Below are 24,458 nucleotides of genomic sequence, written 5' to 3' on the forward strand. Positions count from 1 at the left end.
GTGGGATAGGCGATCGGACGAAAACTCCGTTCACGCTGCCTCACTATGATCCTCTGTCTTCTGCCAGCTCTGGGTCCAGAGATGGGGCGCGGCTGAAAGTGCGCCTCGCCCATCTCCAAATGGAAGCCCAAGAGAAAGCGCAAAACCGGCAGGCTCAGTTGCAATACCAGCTCGAAATCAGAAAGCTGGAAATTGAAGCTGACAAAGCTGTCAGGCTGTGTCAGTTGGAGCTCGATTCTCAAAAGGGGATGCAGGTTCTGCACGCACCTACTGATGCCTGTGTGAGAGCTTCATCTACCTCCACTGTACCTCATAGTGCATTTGATGTAAGTAAGCATGTGGCTTTGGTGCCAATATTTCGTGAATCTGAAGTGGATTCTTATTTTGGTGCTTTCGAGCGCATTGCCACGGTGTTACAGTGGCCGCCAGAAATTTGGCCTCTTTTGTTGCAGTGCAAAATCCACGGGAAAGCACAAGAAGCCGTAGCCACTCTTCCTGTGGAGGATAGTTTAACATATGATTCGGTAAAATCTGCTATTCTGCGCACTTATGAATTGGTCCCTGAAGCGTACAGACAAAAATTTAGAAACCACAGAAAAGGCCCGAATCAGACTTATGTTGAGTTTGCCAGGGAAAAGGGAATCCTTTTTGATAAGTGGAGTAACACGTGCTAAGCCAATGATTTTGCATCATTACGGGAGTTGATCTTATTGGAAGAGTTTAAGAAATGTTTGCCTGACCGTGTGGTGGTGTATCTAAATGAGCAGAAGGTAAATGTGCTGTCTTCAGCAGCAGTACTAGCCGATGAATATGCGCTAACCCACAAGACTATTTTTCCGTCAGTCTCGGCTGATAAGCCTCATTACGCACCGGCTGTGCAGACCAATTCCCCTAAGTTGAGCAACCAAAAGAAAGAAGAGAGAGAGTGTTTTTATTGCCACAGAACTGGACATGTCATCGCCAGCTGTCTGACTCTTAAAAGAAAAGAGCAGCCGCAGCCCTCGCCAGCCCTTGCAACCAAAAGGCATTGGGTTAATTAAATCAGAGCCGCGCATTCTCACCAGTGACTGTAATCACCCTGATGGCTGTTTTAAACCATTCATATTTGACGGGATGACAGGTGAGTCTGGTGACCAGTGTCCGGTGCGTATTTTGCGCGACACTGGCGGCTCCCAGTCTGTCATACTCTCCAGCGCATTGTCTTTTTCAGAGCAATCCGAATGCGGTTATGGTATTGTGCTGCATGGCATCGAGATGGGTTATATCCCTCGGACAGTACACCGCATACACATACAATCCAAATTGGTCACTGGTTTCTTCCCTGTAGCTGTTTGCCCTGCTCTGCCAATCTCAGGAATAACTCTTTTAATGGGCAACGACATAGCTGGTGGCAAAGTGACTCCTGAGCTGGAAGTGTTAGACATTCCCCAGAGCATGGAGTCAGGCAAAGTAACACAAAAACACACTGATTTGTTTCCCTCCTGTGCAGTCACTCGTGCGCAAGCACGCAGAAATAATGATGTTTCGCTATCTGACAGCATACTTATGTCCGTTTTTTCAGGAGAAGCTGACGCGGAAAACGAGATGGAGAGTAATGCTGCGACCCCCAGAGAGCATGAAAACGGCGCCAAGCAGGTGCAAATCACCAGCCCAGGGATGCCACTTCCTGGGAGCATATCTTTACCGGTGACACGGGAATGTTTGGGTGATGCTCAAGGGGCTGATCCAACATTAAAATGGTGTTTTTCAAATGTGGTGAGTGCTGACAAAGCCGAGGGTGAGAAAGTGGTTTATTTACTAAACGACAACATTTTGGTGCGTAGATGGTCTCCTTCCGCCACTGTTAACAAAAATTGGAGTGCAGTCTACCAGATAGTACTACCCACTGAGTACCGTAATCATGTTCTGTGTGTGGCTCACGAAAGTCAATGGGCAGGACATCTAGGTGTAAATAAAACGTATCAACTCATCCTCAGACACTTCTTTGGGCCTGGTCTAAAAGCTAATGTGGTTAGATATTGTCGGTGTTGCCACGTTTGTCAGCTGGCAGGTAAGCCCAATCAGGTTATTTCCCCAGCCCCACTGCATCCGGTACCTGCGTTAGGAGAGCCGTTTGAGCGAGTGATAGTAGATTGTGTTGGGCCTTTGCCTCGGACCAAAAGTGGAAATGAATATCTCCTTACCATCATGTGCGCTGCCACCCGTTTTCCTGAAGCAGTCCCGCTGCGCAAAATAACAGCCAGCTCCGTTGTAAAAGCCCTGACCAAATTCTTTTCCACCTTTGGCCTCCCACACACAATCCAATCCGATCAAGGAACAAATTTCAAATCGAAACTTTTTAAACAAGTTCTCAAAACTCTTGACGTGCAACACGCAGTCTCCAGTGCGTACCAAGTCTATGCTACGAAAATATTGCCTAGAAACTGGGAAAAGTTGGGATGAAGGAATCCCGTTCGTGTTGTTTGCGGCCCGTGAGGCCACTCAGGAATCCTTAGGATTCAGTCCTGCGGAGCTCGTTTTTGCGCATACGCCCCGTGGTCCACTAAAAGCCCTGCAAGAAAAATTCCTCGCGACGGAGTCCGACGTTAAGAAAAATGTGTTGGATTATGTCAGTCAGTTTCGTGAGCGTTTGCACCGTGCTAACACGCTCGCCAAGGAGTCCCTGTCTGCTTCTAAATCGGTAATGAAGCATTATTATGACCGCTGTGCTGTCCCCCGTCATTTCCAAGTTGGTGATAAAGTTTTGGTTTTGCTGCCTATTCCCAGCTCGGCGCTCTCAGCCAAATTCTCCGGTCCTTATGACATCTGTGAGCGTCTCAGTGACACCGACTATGTTATTGGCACGCCAGAAAGAAGGCGGAAAACTTGCGTATGCCACATCAATATGTTGAAACCATATCACTCCAAAGAAATGCCTGAAACAGCTCCGTCATGTGTAGTCCCCAGCAGTTGCACGTTGATTGTAACAGACAGCACTGCTGATTCGTCCGACGAAGATTTAATGACACGTCATTCCACTCATCATAGTGCCCGTTTGCCAAACTCCGAGATGGTAAAAGTTTTGCGAGCTCAATTAGGACATCTGTCAGAGGTGCAGCAGCGTGATATACTCAAGTTGGTAGACCATTTTCCGTGCATCCTTAGTGATGTTCCAACCCGAACTACCATTCTCAAGCACGATATTGATGTAAAGGATGCCAAGCCCATCAAGCAGCATCCTTACCGGGTAAATCCAGTAAAGCGGAAGGTGATGAAAAGGGAGGCCGAGTACTTGCTACAACACGGCTTAGCCATACACAGTTCCAGTTCCTGGAGCTCTCCCTGTCTGGTAGAGAAAAAGTCGAATGGTTCTCCACGTTTTATAACCGATTACCGAAAGGTTACTGGCAGGTGCCCTTAACCGACCTCGCCTCCAGAATTTCGGCTTTCGTGACTCCCGACTACTTTTTGCAATACACCGTTATGGCATTCGGTATGTGCAACGCGCCTGCCACTTTCCAAAGGCTGGTAAATACCATTTTAGCGGGGCTGACTAATTGCAACGCATATTTGGATGACCTAATTGTATACACCATCATGTGGGAGGAACACAAAAAGATACTTGAGCAAGTATTCACGCGCCTCACGGAAGCATCCCTTACATTGAATCAGGCGAAATGTGACTTTGGAAAGGCCACTGTCACCTATTTAGGGAAACAGGTGGGCCAGGGTCAGGTGCGCCCTGTGGACGCCAAAGTATCTGCAATAACAAACTGTCCCGTCCCGGTTTCCAGAAAAGCCCTTCGCAGCTTCCTGGGGATGGCTGGGTACTACAGGAGTTTCTGCAGAAACTTTTCCACCATCGTCCAACCACTTACCGGTCTACTAAGTCCTAAGTCAGATTTTAAGTGGTCTCACGAATGTCAGTATGCTTTTGACAGTGTGAAGTCCCTGTTAAGTCATGCTCCCGTGCTCGCTGCTCCTGATCTCTCCAGACCGTTTAAGCTGGAGGTGGATGCCAGCAGTGTTGGAGCTGGGGCGGTCCTGCTGCAGGAGGATGCTGATGGAGTTGACCATCTGGTGTGTTATTTCTCATGTAAGTTCAGTAAGCACTAACTGAACTACTCCACAATAGAGAAGGAGACCCTTGCTCTGCTGTTAGCACTCCAGCATTTTGAGGTATATGTTGGATCCAGCCCCTTGCCAGTCATAGTTTACACCGACCATAACCCTCTCGTCTTCTTGTCCCGCATGTATAATCACAACCAGCGACTCATGCGGTGGGCGTTGATTGTGCAGGACTACAACCTAGAAATTAGGCATAAAAGGGGGTCAGAAAATGTGTTGGCTGATGCACTGTCCAGGGCATGAACGCACCCACTCTGGTTATCTGGTTTTATCAAAAGCCTTTTAGCTTTTGTCTTAAGGGGAGGGGTGTTACGGCCCTGCATGTGTGTGTATGTCTGTTTAAAATTGGCATAAGTTTTTGTACTGTTTCATCTTTGATAAATTGTGGCGAATAAATTATTTAAATTCCAACTTTAATATCTGGTTTTATGTTGCTTCCTTCCCCTAACGAGCTGGGTTGTAACATGCCATTATACAGTTACTGCCAGATGACACGTTTACAACAGTCCAAACAATCAAACTTGCCCAGCCATGCTCAGCACAGCTTGCAGAAGTTAAAGCGTTAACTGCAGCATGTAGATTGGCACAAGGTAAACGTCTAAATGTGTGCACAGACTCGCAGCAGTATGCATACACAGTTTGTCACGTGCATGGGAATATTTGGAAACAAAGAGGTTTTCTTAGAGCTGATGGCACACCCGTAACACATGGGGAAGTCATCTCAGCACTATGATCAGAAGGCTTCAAGCTGTTTGGTGGGCACCATTTCTGACAAGTACAGTACACAGAACATTAGCAGAATGTGATGTTTGTGCACACCATAATGTAAGAAAAGCATTTTCAGTGGCAATTGCACACATCCCACCACCTGGTGGACTATTTCGCCATCTGATGATGGACCATTTAGACATGACAGAGTGTGTGAAAGGGTTCAGATACACTCTGGTTGTTGTTGACAGGTTCAGCAGGTGGGTGGAAGCAGTCCCAACAAATGACCCAGATTTCAGATCAGTGGCAAAATTCTTATGTAAAGAGGCTTTTTCCGCATTTTGGCTTCCCAGATTGTATAAGCTCTGATAACGGACCTGCGTTTGTTGCAGATATGATGAAAGTAGCAATGAAAATGTTAGGGATCAAACAGAAGTTTGGGTGTGTGTATCATCCACAATCGCAGAGTGCTGTATAACGTGCTAATGGGACATTGAAAGCAAAACTGGCCAAAATCATGGCAAGCAGTGAGTACAAGGTTAATTGGGCGGATGCACTGCCACTGGCACTTATGTCCATGTGAACAGAAGCTAACAGACTAACCCACCTAACACCGCACCTAACATGACAGGGAGGCCAATGCCAGTTCCCTACTTAAGAGGTCCTTATAATGGACCATCACTTGAACAATGTGAAAAAGAACTAACAAACTACCTGCGACATCTAACACAAATACACAAAGTTATATTCCAACAGGTAAAAGGTGCAACTGAGGACAGAGACGCAGCTATCCCGGATGCACAGCAGAGAATCGAACCAGGTGACTGGGTCTACGTAAAGGTGTTCAAACGAAAGTGGGACCAACCCAGATGACAAGGTCCTTTTAAAGTCACCCTAGCCACCCCGACCACACTCACAGTCGAAGGTAAGATTGTTTGGTTCCATTTAAACCGTTGCCAGAGATCCTAGCAAGACAACAAAAGTACAACGTGAACCAGAAAGGGACGGTGACGCCGCTCCAACTGGAAGATAGCCAGCCCCCAACACCACGGGAAGAGAGTCACGGGGAAGGCGTGCACATGCAGCAAGACGATCACAGAGACTGATTGAGAGACAAAGAAGGGAAAACACAAGCCCCGCAAGTAGTGGATCACTACCACCTAGACTAGGTCAGGACAGTAGCCCAGATAATCAGGATGGAGACAGTAACCAAGACAGATCAGACAGTGGTACAAAAACAGAAGACAGACAGGAGGCACCAGATTGAGAGTGAGGGTCAAGCCCAGAGGCAGGACCAAGTTTCAGGCCAGAACAAGAAGAGCACTCAGATCTTCCCCTGCATAAGGACCCACTTGCAATGTTTAATTGGACTACGGGAGAATGGGAGAGAAGGGAGGATTAGAAGAAGGGGAATAAGGAGTTGGGTGATAAGGGCAATTAGGGTGATAGGGTGCATAGTAATGTGCACATGTCTGATCAATTTAGGTATGGAGTCATTACCTAAAACAAAGCAGGAACAATGGACAGAATGTGCACTAGCAATAGGGGTATTGGCAGCAGAGCAGAAGAAAATACCAACTGATGAAATAATAGAGTTCACATATTTGAAATCAGTGACACATGACCAAGCACTAATCACCGACCTAACCAACATTAAAGCTGTTGGCAACCCAATTCATGAACGATGTCATGCAGAAGGAATGACAGTAGTGGTAATGATGTGTACTACTCAACTACGCACTGACCTAAGACAAAACAAAATAATGACAAAGACAGAAGCCAGAAAACTGATTAGAACTCAAACAACACCTCGCGAACGCACAATACGCCAAACCGAATGACATAAAGTAGTAGGGTGGGAGAATAATATGTTTTATCGGTGGATGAAATTCTCAGCCAGACAAGTAAGTGACCAATCCTGCGTTGCATGCTTTAATCCAAGAAGATTACCTAAAATCTTACCAATCCCAGGGATAGAAGCAGAAGCTTACAAACACGAGGCAACTTGCTTTGCATATTGTGTAATAGCAATGGCCAGTTGGGAAAAAGAGCCGAACAACTCCAGCCTACAACAGCTAACAGTCTGCCCTAAGTCTGATTAGACAATAGATTTGAGTCATGGGTACCACCACTGACCGAAAAAGCAGATGAGCTGGTACATCCCTTCTGTATAGAAAGGGGAGCAAGAGTAGCTCGAGAAATGGCAGGAGCTCAAAAAGCAGCGACCGATGCTCTCGTAATACTCAACAGTCGGTATTCATCCACCAAGCAAAACACATCTGGTGAAGAAGGACCAATAATGGGTTTTACGGCACCAAACGGAACTCAGTATGAATGGAGTTCCCAATTCGAAAATCGGCAACCTACCAGACATACTGCAATAGGGACAATGATAGCTAGAGGTACCAGGAAAAGTGGAGTACGAGCAGAGTACAAGCTACTGGAAAATCCCCCATATGACCATCATCTGTTATCCTCCTGTGATGGCCTCAGGGTTGGACCTGCAGTGTCGTCTGTTGGCTGTGTCTTTCCTTGGTTTCAGGAAGTTGATGGGTGGAGCTGGGTCCTCATCAGTGATGCAACACACCTGAGCAGGCTGGGCTCAGGTGGCTATAAGTCAGACCTGCAGGATCCTCTCACTCTCTTGCCCTGACCTGCCAACTGACATCATTATTTGTTTCTATATTGTGTTCCACATACAAACACCATACCATTAATTCACAGATTTATAAGACGCCTTACTTGGGCATCCGTGCTGGGGAACTTCATCATTCAAGCAGCTCACATTCCAGGATTGGATAATAAGATTGCTGATGCTCTGTCTCGATTTGAATTTCAGAAATTCCACAGACTGTGTCCAGAAGCAGCGCCATCCAGCCTGCCTTGCCCTCCTTTCCACCATATGGTGCTAGATTAGACACCTTTGGTTCAAGGTGTCTAGGTGGCTTTGGTTCATATACAGACTCACTGTTAGAAACAGTCTTCCTCACAGCCTTTTATGGGTTTTTAAGGTGCGGAGAATTCACCACACGCTCACGATCTTTTGATCCCTCTCAAGACCTCACCATAGGCGATGTAACAGTCCACAGTCATTACTTTTGTGTTGTCTTGAAACATTCCAAAACTGATAGAGACAGAAGGGGAATATCAGTCCCAATTTCTCAAACTAATTCTGATTTTTGTCCATTGTCTTCCATGGTCCGCTATCTGAGAAGCCGTGCTCCAGCCAGCCCACAGAAGCCACTGTTCATCACAGAGGGAGGGGAACCACTGTCACGAGCCTGGTTCACCTCTCGCCTCCGCCTCCTCTGCCAATTCTGCAGTTTCCCTCCAGAACGCTACACAGCTCATTCGTTCCGCATAGGAGCAGCAACAACAGCAGCAATGGTCGCTCCTGTGTCCACCCTAAAAGCCATGGGCAGACGGTCCTCATCTGCTTATGAACGTTATCTGCGTCCTGGGAATAGAGCCATCCTAGATGCTCAAAAAGCCATGAGCCAATTATTGTAATTACATCAGGATAATACAATATATAGGCATGATAGGATACGTCTGTCTCTTCTTTATTCATCAAGCTGAGGGGTAATGGATTGGCTTATCTCTTAGTTAAATAGGCTACATTTATTTCCAACTCAGATAGCCTCCTGACATCTCTTGTAGCAAGAGGGTCCAGGGATTTGCTGGTGTGGTCGTTTTGGGGGTTTTTCTTTGCTGCTGCGCTCCCTGCTTATGCCGTTCATGATGGCTCATGAAGGGCAGGAAGGTGTGCTCTTCCTGCCTCAGGCTTTCCACGCAAGCGCGTGGAAGAACAGGGGGTCCCAGAACAGTACCATACCGCCAAATGAAACTTGTGCAAGTAAATAAAGATTATTTTGACAAAGTGGTCCTGACTGAAATCTGATAAATGATGTGGTATATAATCTCTATATGTTGTTTATGTGACAGACGCAGTAATGATATGAAGTACACATAATAGAAAGAAGACACTACTATGATACAGCAGGCTATATAATAATATAAAAACAATAACACAAATATAGTATTAATATCTTGTAGTTTAAAGTGATATTAGTCATTTAAAGCAATGTAAAGTGGAACAGTGTTTGATGTTAGTTTGTAATAATCACACTGCTGATCTGTATGTGGGACAAAGTCCAGTAGTGTTCTGATCTACAGAGCTGGATCACTACTCTTTAAATGAAATCAAAAGAAATAATCTGTCCACAGAGAAGATCTGAAAAGCTTTTATCCATTCAGTCAACATGAAATCTGTTGAATGATGAATCCACACACAGGACAAAGATTCACACTTTGACTTGTCAGTCAAATCTTTAATGAAAGCGGCTGCAGACGAAGAGTTAAAGGGACTTGGGGCAGGATCAAGAAATAAGACTCAATAGTGACTCGCCGGCCGTTGCGGCCGTTAGGGGAACTGCAGCCATCAGCCGAGCCGCGTGGGAGCGCGCATGAGCTCTTCACAACAGTGCAGCTGATGCTGTCTCATCCCTGTTCGTCAGACGCTTGACGCTTGGTCAAGTGCCTTAATGTGAGATGCCAGACTTGTTTTGTATTTTCCAAGTCAATGTTATGACTGTAACTGAAAGTTGTTCAATAAAGTTTTTATTTAAAAAAAAAAAAAAAAGCTTGCCCCTCGCATCGATACCTGACGCAGGAGGCTTCCCCCTTTGCGTTGGTCTTATCCGCTGCACATGAAGCAGCCGGGAAGCTGCTCGCTGTGTGTAGCGACACACAAGCGCAGCGATTTACAGTTACGGTTGATGCAGTCTGAAAGGCACGGGCGAAAGCAAAGACGGCATATCGGGGGACAGAGAGATCGTCTCTGATACGGGATCGCTGTGTGTTAGCGGCTAATGTTGCTACACAGACACAAACAAACCGTTAGCCTGTGGCTACATCCAGCTGCTAACGTCACCTCCCAGATAACAGGTTGGGCTTTCGGTCCCATATATAAAGGGACATATTTCTAACTATTCGGTTTCAGACTAAAGGACCGTGGAAAATGCGCAGTCTGTAACTATTCAGTGTTACACAGCGGTGGACTAAGTTACATGTTAGCAGCTAACGCTACTTTGCACGTTAGGTCACTCCGAGTCCTCGGTGATCTCATATGATTTTCAAATCAAGCTCTAAACATGACCTGTGGTGTTTTCTTACCTGGTTACTAGGAAATGAGCCAGGTCAGCATCTGTTTTTAGTCCCAATTCAAGTTGAAGCTGCCTCCATGAGTCCAACACGTATCCGATGTGTATTCAGGTGCCAGCCCGCTTTGCTCTTAATTTTGTTTTGACTCACGACATGCCGCTGTTAAAACCTTTGTTTTCTTCTTAGTGTGACTTTTTAGTGGACTTTGTGTGGTGGTGGTCGTTTGCTGGCTGTAGCAGAATCCATTACTGAATCCATTACTACCCAAACACTAGTTTGGGTCCGCCGCGTTTGTTTACTTTCCGTATCCAAGTCGAAAGCCGGTCGAGGACGCGCATTCAGTGTCATCCGACGTCACGTCCGCAGGACTGCGCGGGAAATTCGAGCCCGAATTGCAGTACATTATGCAGCACACAGCCTGTTCAAGGCAATGGAGAGATACGTGGGTGGACTCATTCTTTTTGGTTTTGAACGCTTCATCACCCATTAGCATTAAAAATCTTAAAATGCATGTTTATAATTTCACAGATCCTGCCCCAAGTTCCTTTAAAGACAAACTGCCAGGACAACTTTTATGGATCTGGACTCTCATGATGCTGAAACTTTAAAGGGAGCGTCACAGTAAAAGCAGATTATTATTTTGAATGTGTGAAAGGAACAAAACAGACTCAGAAACTGACTGATGGTTACAACATGTTTACAGGATGACATCCATGATGAAGTTTCATACAGAACACACTCATGAACTTTAGCAGGATCAAGAACTTTATCACTACAGTGTTTGACACCAACGACCAACAGGACTGTTTGTTAAGTGATGATTTAATCTGTCAGAGGACGTCACAGAAATGTCTCTGGCTTCAATAATTCATAAGAGCTGTTCTGCTGCTTGTTGCTCCACATCAAGACATTAAAACCAGAACTAGCTCAATTAAACAAGCTCCATTTACTGTGAGCTTTTAACTCTTCTTGTATTTGCTGAACTGCCTCATCATTTCGTGGACACTTCAGTAATCCCGGCTGAGTCTCATGGAAGAGAACATGAACATCCAACTTGACGTTCTGACAGGTTTCACTCCACTTTCTGACACCAGTTGAATAGTCGACATCTCTGGTGTGATGCATCAGCACTAAAATGACAGGTTTATTATCTGAAAAGACAAATATGAGACAAAGTTTAGAGATCGACTTCCTGTAAAGAAGAATGTTTTTCTTAAAACACAAACATTACAGGATACAGCGACACAGACAGGAACATGTTCATACATCCCTCTGAACATTCAAGAGACTCATAAACATATTTTGTCTCTCAGAACGACCACGTAACCAACGAAGCTGCATCGTTTGTGGCTGTTTGCTCAGTAATCTGTCCACACTTGTACCTTAAAGTGACTAAATGTTTCTCCTCAAACACTTTTTAAAAACAAAATGTATGTTAAAGATATTAAAGTGCAGTAGTTTGTTGTGGAGCTGGACACAGAGCTGCTGTGAAGAGACTTTAATCTGCTGCAGTGTTCTTCACTGCTGTCGCTGAAGTGTTTTGTAAATGTACAAGTATAAGAGAAACGTATCTGAGCTAACTGTGAACATGTTCACCGACTGTACGTACAGCTGGAGAACCAGAACTACAGGCTCAGACAGAACATGAACTCTGGTTCTGAGTGTTGGAGACTATAGTCAGAATATAATCTGAACATAATCCCTGTACAGATTAGGCTGATAACAATAAGAGAGTTAAAACAAGTCTTTCATTACCTGGAATATTGCTCATGGCTGCCGGCACATCTGCTCCAACACGAGATGTGATTGGACAGAAGACGATGATGATGTCACACTCCTGACAGTCTGTGATCTTCACCCGTGTTGTTGACCATCTCATATCCTTCACTTCTTCCCGTATTTCATCATCAGCACCACAGGTCCGACCAGTAGTGACTGAGTGGACCTTCACTGTGAATACAGGTGAAATCATCACATTTTGAAAGATGAACAAACTGTGAACATTTATTCATAAACAAAACTGAAAGAACCTGGTAGGAACATGACACTCACCTTTTGCCTTGAGCCAAGAAAACCATGAGGTTGAGCTGTTCCCTCCTAATGAGCAATAAAGCAGAACTGAGTCAGATCCAGATTGATATCTGTAGTGTAACTGTTACTGTACAGGGCTGAGTTTGATTCACACTATTTGTGTCCAATAATAATAAGTGAGGAAGTATCACATCTTTTATTCAAGTAAAGGTACTAATACTGTGAAAGTACTCTGTTACAGAGACAATATGTGTTTTTATCAAAGTGAATTTAAATGAGCAGCAGTTTAGTGCTTGTGTAGTAAAATGTCCTCTGTGACTGATAAACATGAACATATTTAATATTGAATTATTATTAATGTTGCAGTCAGTCGAGGTGGAGCTGATTTTAACTACTTCACTTCCTGTTGTGGGTTTAACCTTTAACAAAGCATCATGTTTTATTAACCATCACCCATCAGTTAGTACAGTAACTGAGTAAATGTACGTATATAAAGTTAATTAATTGTGTGTAGTTGCAGCCTGTTCTCACTGCCAACGTGTCAAACACAGCAGTCTGCTCAGTGACCATCACTCTGCAGTGCAGTAAACCCTCTGGCATCACTTTGTTGAAGCAGCCTCTGGTGCAGCAGTATGAGGAGAGAGAAGGTGTTGGATGATTCATTCACAGACCAAACCTCATAATATGTTCACTGTGCGTCAGCAACATATCATCATTTATTATTACTAACCTGACTGTGGAGACATTCACATGCAACACTGCACCAGAGGGGTCAGCAGAGCGTCACAGTTTGAAGCTTCAGGTCTCTGACCGAGCTGCTGTATTTAACATGTTGGGAGTGAGAACGTGTTGATCATTATCTTCTCTAAGGAGGTTCTGTTTTAACCCGTTTGTTGTTTCGGTTGGTTTGACAGCAGGATTACACAACAAGCTAACAACTTGGATGAAGGATGGATTTTATAAAAGAGACAGATCCAGAGTCTTTTCTCACTGACATGAACACTGAGATGTGTTTTTCCACATTTTGGTTAGGTGGTCAGGTGTGTTTAGGTGGCTGTTATCTGTCAGTGAGTACAATTTGATGCAGGACCAAACAAAAACCTGGATCCAGTTGATTTAAATATGTTTTGTATGATATTGGATCAGGCTTGATGAAGTAAAGCGGACTGTTGGACTCTATTGGTGCCGTTCTAGCTGTGTGTTGTATTAATCCCTGTCTGTCCAGTCTGTCCAAACAGATCTGTGTTGCTTTGCTGTGGGATCCTCTTCACTGATTGGACCACTGTCTCCAGATCAGCTCCAATCAGGCTGCTTCTTCTTCCTCATCATCATCAGTCAGATCAGCCAGTTCAGAATCAGTTCAAGTGTTTGTTATCAGAATTTGTTGAGGTTTAGCAGAGACTGAAACAGGTTATCAGATTATTTTCTTTCAGCACGTCAGCAAGATAAAATACCTGGTGGTGCTCAGAGCAACTTCCTCTGCCACCATGGAGGAAAAGTCTCAAGATGATTTTAAGTCTAGATGACAGATTGTGTTAACTCCCTGACTGCAGCAGTATTAAAGAGCTTCCTGTTTCCCTGCACAGTAACAGTAGAGACATCAGTCATATGACGAGAAAGAAGTAGTAAATATATATGTATACTGTGTATGATAACCTTGGTCGGTGTTCTCGTATCGATCTTCAACATTTTTGAAGAAGTGAAAAAGCTGCTTCGGGTCAGTTGACGTCTTGGTGATGCACTCCTTCAAACCTTCATCATCTAGAGGATCTGGAGAAGAGACAGTTAAAGTGTTATTTGTTAATCACAGTCACATCGTCTTATATCTGTAATATATTGTTTGATGTTCTTAGTATGTATTACGGCTATAACGGTTTGTGTATTTGCCACATTAGGATGGTGATGGTCTAGTGAACGCAGTGAGACACCGAGTCCATGATAGGTAGATTGATGCAGAACCAAAGTCCTTAAGCACGAGTTCTGCCTGGAAACTTTAACATACGGTGCGCTGTTAGCAACATGTGCTGAGGTCAGCACAACAAGCTGATTGGTGTGTGAGCCCAAATTAAACAGTGTGAACATGCTAATCATGAGAAATACATATTTGATGGGATGCTTTGAATGTTGACATAAAACCTAGGTGGAACTCATAATAATCTCCTACTGGATGAAATGTGACTCCGTGTTGCTCATTAACAGGAAATCAGAGACTGCTGTTCTCACATCTTCAGCCGGACTAACTGCTGACATCCTGGATCAAACTGTGTCTCTATATAAATAATGCTTGTTGCTCAAACACAGACAAAGTGGATTCAGCAGATGTTAAATTGATAAAGTTAAAGCTGGAGACTTTTACATACGACCACTTGTCAAATGAGTTAACACATTACTGATTAAGCCTCCACACCTACCTGCCACAAGGGGGAGACAAAGTACCACATATGTTGACCATATTATCTCAGAGAGTTCACCAGTGTTTTATTGTTGATGTGAACATTTCCCCAGCGGCAAACTGAAAAAATTAACTACTTGATTTAAATCAAACAGACCACAGAAGTGTTTTACATCCAGATCCCCACCAGAGGAAGAAATATTCAAGATTACATGTAGACAAATATTCCTGGCAGCCAGTTCAGACTCAGTTCAAGTGTTTGTTACAACAGTGGTCCAGTGTATCCACTATGACTTTCACTCTTGATCTGGCTGTGGTAGTTTAGCTGTGGTTAACTTTGATTTTGCTCTTCAAAGATTTGTGAACTGTTAATTTGTTGGTATTTAGCAGGAACTAAGAAGGATTATAAGAGTATTTTCTTTGAATGCATGTCAGCAAAGTACATAGTTTACCTGGTGGTGTTCAGATGATTCACAATATTCTTAATCATATTCAGGATATGATTAATACCATTAGATGATTGGTTGTGAATCCTGGAGGTCTTTTATTATGCAGCGTTTCTTTGGCCTTGAACTCCCTCCACATTTTCAACATAGAAACTTCATATAACTTATAGTAGCCAGATATTCAGCCCAATTACGACATTATGGCAATTACTTTTTTAATTCATAATTTTCATACTTTCAGAAATATTAAAAAAATAAAAGTCAATGGACAGAATGTTCAAAAGTCCCACTTTTTCAGTTTCTATGGATTTTCTCCTTTTACCTACTCATTCAAGCTTTCAGCTAAAATTTTCCATTCAAACTTTGAGATGTTCCACATCTTCACATCACACATTTCAGGTACTCGTATATCATTGAAGCTAAGTAGCTATCAAGTGAGTTTCTGCCGAGCCAGGTGTGTTGAATAGGCTTGATTGTAGGGCGGAGCTAAGTCAGCATGAGGTAAATCTAGCACATATAGGCTGTGTCCAAATTCAGGGACTGCAGCCTTCAAGGACGCGGCCTTTGCGGCCCACGGAGGCCGGGTCCTTCGGAGAGACCTTGAAGGCCGCGTCCACCGTTGTTAAATGGGACGGTCCAGCCTTTGGAGTATTTCCTGGTTGCGTCACCTGGTGTTCATGCATTGAAGTCTGTTTTGGTTCAAATCTATTAAACGTGTACATTTATTTGTGTGTGTACAATGTGTCAAATCTAAATTGAATATCAACATTACAAAATAAACATTAACCCATTGGTGAATAACAACTATATTTACCATAGCTGTACCAGCGTCACGTATTTTAACTGAAAGTTAAACTTTGGAGGTTTTATAGTCTCTTGAAGTTTAACATATCTGGCGTTGGATGTTCAATTGAGTAAAAACCGAGTATAAATCCATTACTTAAATTTAAATGTCATGTCTGCGCCACTTGATGTCGCCATTTTCTCTTGCTTCCTCTTATGTTTCGGGACTGAGCAGCGGTGCACAAAGGATCTTGGGATATGTGAGGCTGCGAAGGATAGTAGCGGTGCGTCCTCCGAAAAGAGGGAAGGGCAGGCTGCATTTGTGGGCCGCATTTGAAGGAGCCTTTGAATTTGGACAGCCTTCGCGCAGCGTTGTGACGTCATTGGCCTTCAAATGCGCCCTTCGAGGGCTGCAGCCCCTGAATTTGGACACAGCCATTGACTAGTCACTACAGTGTCAGCTGCAGCGTCGGGCCAGCTGAACGAAGACTGTCGAACAAAGACATAGGGAGTCTCTCTGCGGGAGTGTATCGAGGAAGTCCAAGTAACCCACTGTCCTCCACAGATCGCAGCCATGGGTCCCTGCCAATCCCAGTCAGGACATCTAACCTGCAGTCAAGAAGGCGGACACCATTTCAGCCTATGCCTCCCTGCAGACTCTCCACTTCCTGGCCCTCACAGAGACCTGGATCACTCCAGAACTCACTGCCACTCCAGCTGCCCTCTCAACTGCCTACTCATTCTCACACTCCCCGAGACAAACAGGTCGAGGAGGAGGAACTGGACTCCTCATCTCACCCACATGGTCCTACCAGGTCCTTACCCTTGACCACCTACCCAGATCTGCATTTGAACTCCACACTGTCTCTGTCACCCTTCCTTTCAAGCTCAACATTGTGGTGATCTATCGCCCTCCTGGTCCTCTCTGCGACTTCTATGATGAGATGGACGCCCTCCTAAGCTGCTCCCCTGACGATGGCACACCGCTCGTCGTATTGGGTGACTTCAACATCCCCCCAGAGAAGCTGCGCTCATCTGAATTCATCAGCTTCTTCTCCTCTTTTGACCTCACACTCTCCCCCTCTCCACCCACCGACCGGGCCGGTAACCAACTTGACCTTGTCTTCACAAGGTCCTGTAGTACCTCGGCACTCTCTGTTACCCCGCTCACTGTGTCCGACCACCACTTTGTCGCTTTCTCTCTCCCCTTGAAGTCCACCGCTTTCCTCGCCTCTACACCTCGCACGGTCACCACCCACCGTGACCTGAAATCCCTCTCTCCCTCCACTCTCTCCTCAACTGTTCTCTCCTCTCTACCATCCACAGAACAATTCTCTCTACTGTCCCCTCACCTCCTGACCAGCATGATCATCCCCCTGGCTGTCTGAATCACTGCAAACCAACAGGTCGGTGTTACGAGCAGCAGAGAGAAAATGGAAAAAATCACATCATCGCGATGACCTTGCTCACTACCACCACCTAATGTCAGACTTCTCATCAACTGTTTCAGCAGCCAAATCTGCCTTCTACCTGTCAAAGATCAACTCCTCTGCCTCCAAACCCAGGAAACTATTCTCCTTATTCTCTTCGCTCCTCACCCCTCTTACCCCTCCCCCACCATCCTCCCTCACTGCTGATGACTTTGCAACTTACTTTACTGTTACGACCCCAGAGGTTGTATAAATGTTTCTATTGTCTCTCTGCTTAAATAACCCTCTCTGTTGTGTGTGTGTGAATGTGTGATTGTGATTGGTTGCAGGTGTGTTTGAGTGATTGTAGGTTGTCCAGGGAGCTGATTGGTTCCTGCCTTGAAGCCAGGAGTTTAAAGGCCGGCTCTTCCCAGTTCCTGGGCGCTCTCCTCTCTCAACCAGACTAGCAGCATGTCTGTTTGTGTGCTAGATGTGTTTTTGAATAAAACCTCTGACTTAAAACCCATGACTTTGCAACTTACTTTACCAAGAAAGTAAAAGACATCAGCTCCTCATTTACTCCTATGCCCTCCCAGAAAGCACCTCCCCCAACCCTCACCTATGACAGCCTTACTTGCTTCAGCCCTCTCTCCTCTGAAGATGCTCACACACTAGTGACGTCTAACTGTGCCACCACCTGTTCCCTCGACCCGATTCCCTCCTCTCTTCTACAACATCTCACACAACATCTTGCCTTACCTCACCACCACCACTACTCCTCCCTCACTTCTGGCTGTATTCCAGCTCCTTTCAAGACAGCTACAGTAAAGCCACTCCTAAAGAAACCCACCCTAGACTCAGCTGACATCCAAAACTACAGACCTGTATCTCTTCTCTCGTTCCTCTCTAAAACCCTGGAACGTGCCGTCTACAACCAACTATCCTCCTACCTTTCACAAAACGACCTCCTTGACCCTAATCAGTCAGGTGTCAGGACTGCTCACTCCACTGAGACGGCCCTCCTCATAGTGACTGAGTCGCTCCTGGCCGCCAGAGCCTCGTCCCACTCTTCAGTCCTCATCCTCCTTGACTTATCCTCTGTGTTTGACACAGTCAACCACCAAATCCTCCTCTCCACTCTGGCCAAACTTGGCATCACCAACTCTGCTCTAAACTGGTTTGCTTCATACCTGACAGAACGCACCTTTCAGGTCATGTGGAATGGCTCCTTGTCCAAACCCTGCTCCCTGGAAACTGATGTCCCTCAAGGCTCAGTACTAGGACCGCTTCTGTTTTCACTATACACTAGATCACTAGGCTCTGCAATCACATCACATGGGTTCTCTTACCACTGTTATGCTGACGACACCCAGCTGTTCCTCTCCTTTCCCCCATCCTCCAACACCCACGTTGCCATGCGCATCTCTGAATGTCTGGCAGACATCTCCGCTTGGACAACTGCCCATCATCTCAAGCTCAACCTTAGTAAAACAGAACTCCTCTTCATCCCAGGGAAAGACTACCCTCACATGGACCTGGCGGTCACTGTCAAGGACGTCACGGTCTCGCCTTCATTGACTGCGAGGAACCTGGGTGTAATCCTCAACGACAGACTATCCTGCACCCCCAACATCACCGCGGTGGCCCGATCCTGCAGATTTGCCCTCTACAACATCCGCAGGATCCGGTCTTTCCTGGTCATCTCCCACCTTGACTACTGCAACTCGCTCTTGGCTGGACTCCCAGCCTCTGCGACTAAACCGTTGCATGTGTGACCCCCCTCCTCCGTGACCTCCACTGGCTTCCTGTTGCGACCCACATCAGATTCAAGACCATGGTGCTGGCCTTCAAGGCAACTGCACCCGTCTATCTCCAAGCACTGATCAGACCACATGCCCCTTCGCGAGCACTTCGCTCTACTACATCAGCTGGCCGGCTAGTACAGCCATCGCTGAAAGCAAACAAAGGTCGCCCAGCGAAGTCACGACTCTTTTCTGTTCTGGCGCCTCAGTGGTGGAACAAACTCCCAACCAATGTCAGGACAGCAGAATCACTCGCCATCTTTCGCAAAAGACTCAAGACTCACTTGTTCAGACTTCACCTTGACACCGCATAGCATGACTCCGTCACAACGATTTTAGATTCTTTGTTTGTTTTTCACTAAACAAAGTTGGGTGTCCTCTCTGTGATGCAATAACAATATACACCGTTCAGGCGTAACATTATGACCTCTGAGGGGGTCCTGTGGTGTCTGGCACCAGGGCGTTTTATAGTGGATCCTCTGGGTCCTGTATGTTGGGGGGTGGTGCCTCCATGGATCAGACCTGCTCCAGCACATCTTACAGATGCTCGATCAGATGAGATCTGGGGAATTTGGAGGCACGGTCAACACCTCGGACCCTTTATTGTGTTCCTCGAGCTGTTCCTGAGCAGTGTTTGTGGTGTGTCAGGGCACACTGTCCTGCTGGGGGGCCACTGCCATCGCGTAGTGTTGTTGTGATGAGAGGGTGTACTTGGTCCACAACAGTGTTTGGATGGGTGGTGCGTGTCAAGTGAATGCCAGCACCCAAGGTTTCCCAGCAGAACATCGCATTGTGATGAGATGATCAATGTTATTCACGTCACCTGTCAGTGGTTGTAATGTTGTGGCTGATCGGTGGATGTTACCGAACAAAATGTGATTCCAGCATGTTTTAGTCCAATTTTAGTTTTTATTTTCGAGTTTTAAGAATATTCTGATTATTACCGTGATACTATTGTGAACTGCAATTATGTTGGACAGGATAATCGTTGAAATTGAAATTTTCATATCGTCCCAAGTGCGCGCGCGCACGCACACACACACACACACACACACACACACACACACACACACACACACACACACACACACACACAGTCGGGCTGCGTTTCTCCAAAAGCTTAGTTGGCTTTAATGTTTTCGCTGCAGCTGGCTGTGTTTTTTTTCCGGAGCCCCCTGCAGCCAAAACAGACTACCCTCATTAAAATCAATGGGAAAACCAGTGTTTTTGCCGCACCAGCAGATGTGATGTGAATCCATCCTAACAGCTCCCTTAGCCGTGTGAAAAGCACCATTCTGTGATTTTAAGATGATCAGGTTATTGATCACCTGTACAGGAGTGTATCTGACCCCTCCACATAAAACAGTCTGTTTAGTCCCTGATCACATTCAAACATTTATTTCAGTTCTATTTTCACTACTTTTTCTTCATGTATGACTTAAAGTGCACATTTTTAGGACTTTGTTCAAATTAGTGAAGCAGTGTAGATGTTTCACAGCAGAATATCTCGACTTTAAGATCTTAATGTTTCCTATAATATTTAGTATAATGTCCTGTAGTAATCTCTATAATATACAGACACAGAGGATGCCAGTGTGAATCTGTAGTTGCAGGATGGGTTGTACTGGATTTAGATACTCTGATATTTTATATTACTCTGATATTTTATTTAGATATTCTGAAAATGGACTAAAACCTTGTGATGAAATAATGTAGGTGATGCTGACATGCTAATGTTTATCAATCAACAACATGTTACTGAATAATCTGAGGAGAAAGATCCTTACCAGCTGCTCTGTGTTGCTCGTCCATCGTTTAGCTGTTGTAGATCTGCAGCAAACAGAAGGAAGAGACTCTTTATATGAAGGATCCTCCCTCTTCCCCGAAGCTGGTGGATTTCTTGTAAGTCACCTGGTTCATGAGGGAGGATCCTTAATATAAACTCTAACTTAACCGTATATAAAGAGTCTTTTCCTCCTGTTTACTGCAGATCTACAACATCTACAAGTTTTCCACACGATATCGACACACTGGTAAGGATGTTTCTGCTTTTTATATTAAAAACAAATGCTTGTCATTTATAGACTTTAGATGTTGTTTCAACAGAGTATCAATACACTGAAAACTGAAACTTTGCAATAAATGTGAGTTTAAAAGTGAAGTTTGACAGGAAGGTTTTCAATATTGTCTTGAGGTTTTTTTTCTCAATGTCTTTCTGTTTTATGTGAAGCACTTTGAATTAACTCAGTGTTGAAAGATGTTGTATGAATAAACCAATTTAAATTCCTGTGAATCTCAGTGTTGTTAAGTTCCCTCTACATAGACCCAGTGATAACATCGATGAAGAGCTCTGTAGGGCCCGTTTACATTGTTCACCACTGTCCCTCAGAGTCGAGTGAACTAATGAAGATATTTAAACATCCATCACAGGTGTGGTACATGTTGTACATGATGTTCTTCATATCCTTCTCTGTCTACAGTTGCATTCATGGGGGGAGAGTCTTCTACTCCTGGTAAGATGTTTAATTAACTGCAGCACACGGTCCAAAAATCCAAAATCTAAACATAGTTTAGTTTAATATATATAAAATGCAGACTTACAATGATGCTGATGTTTTGAATGTTATACATGCAATTTCTGTTCAATTTGATAAATTCACTCAAATCTGTTTCTTTTAAACAAATCATTTAAATAAATCTGCTTCTAATTTTGTTGATAAAAGAAGCACAGACTGACTTCAGACACACTCGCTCTGAGCAGTAAATTATTATTGATCGTGGAACATAAATGAGCCATAAAAACATTTTCTATGATCCTATAACATCCCATTTCTATAAATGTCATGATGGCAACAAGAGGCTGTTGAAAGTGGAGGGCAGCATGTGGAGCAGTCTATCAGAGGAGGTGATCAGCTGTTCAAACTGCTTCAGACACTTATTGGATCTTTAAATCTAGTTCTTTGATATCCAGGTCTGACCGAGGAAATAGACTTCAGACCTTTTTAATAAACTGACTTTACTCCCTCAGTTTGATGTACTGATGAGTTTGGTTTTACTTTAATGATACAAACTGCCACCGTGAGTATGAATTTCACCTGTGCTGTGGGCCGATATGATTTCTCTGTCCAGTCACGCCCTGAGGAAGACGCAGTGTGCGTTGAAATGAGCTGGCATTTGTCTCCTTTGTGATTTTTACTCTGATATGCTAAAACAATATAATTCAATTAACATAAAAAAATAACAGCTATCATTAAGGGAGGGGCTCGTTTAAAGCAGAAGGTGGGAGGATGTTGGAAAATGTCTCCAGGGAGGATCAATCCTGAGAATAGTCCAACTGGACTGAATGATCTGCTGAACAATGAGCCCGTTTACTGAAACTTGTGAAAAAATATATACGTGGAGTGTATTTTTATCTTATTGTTTGATTTTTGTAAAACGTGATGATGGTCAATGGACGCTTGTATTTAATATTTAAAAAATACGTTATATATATAATATACATGTTTTCGAAATGTTTTTCTTTACAGCACCATCACCATGGCCACGGCCGCCTTCTCCCCGTAAGATATGAAGTTGATTTCAGACTTTAATTATATTATTCATACAAAATGAAACATGTCAATTTGTCTATTCAAATATTTACTATCTCTGACACGATTTTCTCTTCAGCACTCAGTGAACCATGGAGGAATGTGTCCTGGGGGTGAGTTAACTGAAACATGTGTGGTGACACTTTAACAACACAAACACACACGAGTGTCCTCAGCAGAGTAAACTGGGTCCAGCTCAGTGTGACGTGGAAAACAGGCTGAATGCTTTATTAACTCAGACTCAACAGGTGTAGGTGAGCTTCAGTACTGACCAATCACAGGAGCTCCTCTAGTCGTCTTTATAAACAGCAGACAGGTGAAACAGGAAGACGTTCTTCACCTCTGAGTCGATACAACTCAAACCAAACTTCAACCAGCTTTGTATCATTACAATGTTTGTAGTCTATGAAAATGAAGATAAGATATTCATTTTTGTCACAGCAGCAAAGTGGATAGAGAGCATCAATTAAAACAGCAGTAATAAATAAGTAGAAAACAGAAAATATAAGTAAATAAAGCAGTAGAAATAATATAAACAATATAAATAAGACACAAACTCCAGAAATATTTACACTATTGCAGACTAAGATTATGACACTGACACAGTTTGAAGTTGATTCAGTGTGTGTGTGTGTGTGTGTGTGTGTGGTCTACTGGGAGCAGCGCTGGGATCTGGTCCTGCTGCCTCCCGTCCTTGAAATCTGCTCTTTCACTCACTGCACACTGTGATGCGGCTGACGGTTGCAGAAACATCAGAACTTTTGCAGTTCACAGTTGGCAGAGATGTGTATAACGTCTGCAGTGTAGAGGGTGCAGAGCCAACACAGTTCCCTGCTGGGCCTCCGTACTGCAGGCTACCATTTCAAACTCACAGTCTCGTGCCCTCACATACTGTGGTCGGTTGGTGAGGTAGTCCAGGATCCAGGATGATAGGTTGTGGTCCACCCCTGAGTGCTCCAGCTTGTCCCTCAGACACACAGGCTGTGTGGTATTGAAAGTAACCTCTCTTCATTCAGCCTGCACCCAGAGCTGCCCAAAGAGCGGAAACATTGGAAACTTCTGCCGACTCAGCAGTTAACTTCCTGTTCATCCCTCTGATTACTTGAACAGAGATAAAATAATTTAATGATGCAGCTTCTCCAGGCTTTCAAAATGCTTTCAGACTTAATGGATCAAACTGTGAGAGTGAAACGAGTCATCTCGTGGAGGTTGTTACACAAATAATTATCCAGGGTTTTACAGCAGCTTCTTTCACAATGTCAGCTCTGGAAAAAGTCTTTTTGGACCTGTGTTCTGTGTATATTATATTTTATACTGTTCTATTTTAACAAGTGAGTTATGTGTCTGTGGTTTTATGACAAATTAAACCAAACCAATGGGTCTAATGTTTGTATTGTTCAATGAAATCAATTAAAAATATATTGTAATCTAAAATCAATGTAATCTCTTCTGACAGAAACAAAGAGGTGGATCTTCAGTATGTGCAGGAGTATCAGACTGAAAACGAAGATGTCAGACATCTCAGAATTCTTCTGTACGGACCCGTCGGAGCTGGAAAGTCCAGCTTCATTAACTCTGTCAGCAGCGTCCTACGAGGCAGAATGAGTATTCCTGCTCTTCCTATTGTCTGTTACGCCACCCCTGACAGAAGTTTCACCACAAGGGTAAGAAAACTTTAGATTTCTTTTAATTATCGTCAGCAAAAGTAAGTTGGTTCATTTGTATTCATCTGCATCACATCAGAATTATTTATCTGTTAGTTTGTTGAATGATGTTCTCAAACAGACATCAGGATCATCTTTACTGTCCAAGTTTGTGAACACAAACGAGGAATCTGACCCTGGTTTTTAATAACCTCTCTAACAAATACAATAGTGCAATGGAATAAATATTAAATGGGTAATGTAATAGATTAGTTTATCATACAGGAAGTGGTTGGTTATGTGCAATATACACATGAAGACACCTGTATACAGTAAATACAGTGTGCAGGATACATCTTCTAGAGTCAGTGTGTGAGTCAAACT

General features: G+C 44.2%; 1 protein-coding gene, 1 long non-coding RNA gene and 1 pseudogene across 2 annotated transcripts in view; 2 read left to right on the forward strand and 1 right to left on the reverse strand.

Annotated features, from left to right (window-relative positions):
• Positions 1-10,605: 10,605 nt before the first annotated feature.
• On the reverse strand, positions 10,606-11,858 carry LOC141002649 (uncharacterized). Its single transcript, XR_012179637.1, has 2 exons — positions 11,734-11,858; positions 10,606-11,129 (listed from the first exon to the last, which is right to left on the reverse strand). It is a non-coding gene; the product is annotated as an uncharacterized lncRNA (long non-coding RNA).
• A 3,357-nt stretch (positions 11,859-15,215) lies between these two features.
• On the forward strand, positions 15,216-19,155 carry LOC141002045 (uncharacterized; annotated as a pseudogene).
• A 1,698-nt stretch (positions 19,156-20,853) lies between these two features.
• The window catches only part of LOC141002176 (interferon-induced protein 44-like), a 40,030-nt gene continuing 36,425 nt past the window's right edge, over positions 20,854-24,458 (forward strand). The window contains exon 1 of the mRNA XM_073473379.1: positions 20,854-20,874. The gene's annotated coding sequence lies outside the window, so the exon portion shown is untranslated. The remainder of the gene's footprint in view (positions 20,875-24,458) is intronic.

The sequence above is a fragment of the Pagrus major genome, chromosome 9 (assembly GCF_040436345.1).
Source record: "Pagrus major chromosome 9, Pma_NU_1.0".
NCBI classification, from domain to species: domain Eukaryota; kingdom Metazoa; phylum Chordata; class Actinopteri; order Spariformes; family Sparidae; genus Pagrus; species Pagrus major.